The sequence below is a fragment of the Alligator sinensis genome, unplaced genomic scaffold (assembly GCF_000455745.1).
Source record: "Alligator sinensis unplaced genomic scaffold, ASM45574v1 scaffold165_1, whole genome shotgun sequence".
Taxonomy (NCBI): Eukaryota; Metazoa; Chordata; order Crocodylia; family Alligatoridae; genus Alligator; species Alligator sinensis.
The window spans coordinates 228,365-230,198 of record NW_005842054.1 but is presented as its reverse complement, the minus strand read 5'-3'; the positions used below and the strand labels follow the sequence as shown (position 1 = coordinate 230,198).

The 1,834-nt window shown below is 40.7% G+C and overlaps 1 protein-coding gene across 1 annotated transcript in view; it reads right to left on the bottom strand.

The window, feature by feature from the left end:
* Positions 1-1,834, bottom strand: part of LOC102382065 — a 187,600-nt gene that overhangs the window by 4,873 nt on the left and 180,893 nt on the right. The gene's annotated exons all lie outside the window — the stretch shown is intronic.

The following is a 1,834-nucleotide window of genomic DNA, read 5'->3' as shown; positions in this document are numbered from 1 at the left end:
CGCCCTCCCTTCCCCCCCCCTGGGGGGGGGGGGGGGCAGGCTAGACCCAAGCTGTCTGCTCCAGCTGAGCAGGGAAGCGTACTCTAGCGCCCCCCGCCCTCTGGCCTAGGATACTGCAGGCATGTGGCGGTATTTCCAGAATCAAAAGTGAATGTCTGTTCACTTGCTTATTAGTTCAATCTATGCAGCTTAGACTAACCTGTGAAGATTGAATTGACTCAGCCTTAGGCTTTTTGACTGTCTGTACTTAGCCTATAAATTTCCTTTAAATTTCATTTTAAAATTATAACAGATATTTTAATAAAATGTTCCAAACATTTTTGTTACAGTCTTTTAAAACACTGACAACAGATAAGACAGATAAGCTAGCAAAAATAGAAACTGAGGTCCTTGCTGTATGTCACACTTAGGATGTGTTAACTGAAATTAAAATGTGAGTGTCCGTGCATTCAAGCAGTAAAACAAGGGCTAAGTACACTCAGATCACAGAAAAGTTAGGACTTTTCATGGAAGGAGCATCTCCAGATAGTATTTAGTAGCACATGTTCTGCTATCATCCAACCAGTCCACAGAGATAATATGAACAATTTGCAGTCCCAAGGCTGGTGCCCACAGTCACCTGACTGACATTCCCAGTTCTGCGACCAAATGGGAGACTCAGACTGCTCCAGTGTGGTCCCAGGGCAGAAACTGACAATCACCTGATTGCCAGTCCCAGCCCTAGGATGACACTGGAGTCTTGAATGGACTCTGGTCCCAGGACACTGGCAGGATGCAGAAGCAGGGGCAGCACCCTTTCTCATGCTTGGCTCCTCATGCCTCCCTCCTCCCACAGCTCATGACAGAGACCCAACTCACCAGAGCTTCCCAAGAAGCATACAGGTCGGGACACCATAGTAAGCATTACCGTGCAACTGCTCAGGTTACGTTTTAACTTTTATATGGCATAGCATAGTAATAATGCTTAATTTGTTAATTTACGTGTCCTTGTAGATTACCTGTGTTTACCACAAGCTGTCTCATTACAGTTTAGAGCCTTCTCCAATCTTAATACTCTCACAGTCCTGACATTTTTCTTTAATAAATACATCATTAATGCTAGTTATATTCTTCTGTACAGCTATAAACATTTGTCTCACTAACTGATATAGATATATCCTTATGATACATCAATGTATGAGACTTAGAAAACTATCATTAAAATTTACATTGCCAGCTGAATAATCTATTTATCTTCCCATTACGGTAGGGATGGTGGAAATCAAATTATATTCCACCTGTCTCTCAAAAAAAAGTTCTGCCTGATTAGTGGGCTAGTAGATTAGTGGGCTAGTGCCACTACTAGTGGCTAGTAGAACTGACTTTTAGGATCTTTAGGTTAAATTGATACATATAATATACTGCTGTATGAAGAAGGTTGTGAAAAAAGCAAATGTTTTAGCCAGTTTGTTTTACAACAGCTACAAGAAAATGCACAATAATTAACATTTACCCATATATAATAACATAGCATAAAAAGAATGCTGTGGAAGCTTCAGTTCAATTAAGCAAAGGTGTAAATGTTCACCCAAATCTGAAAATGAAGCATTCTGTGATGTTTGATAAAGTTCAGGTAACTTTGTGTATCTGAAATTTCACAGGCCACTGCCTTTCCTTGTGTCACCTGAGGCTAGAAGCTAAAACTCCAAGACACAAGCTGTTGTTGCAGTATTTCTAACTTGACTGCAACTAGAATGGGCTAGAAATCTCACAAGGGTGTCTGCCTCATAAGATTTCCACAAAGGATTATTGTGTAATATTCAGAAGGGCATTCAGAATTTTCGATGCATATCTA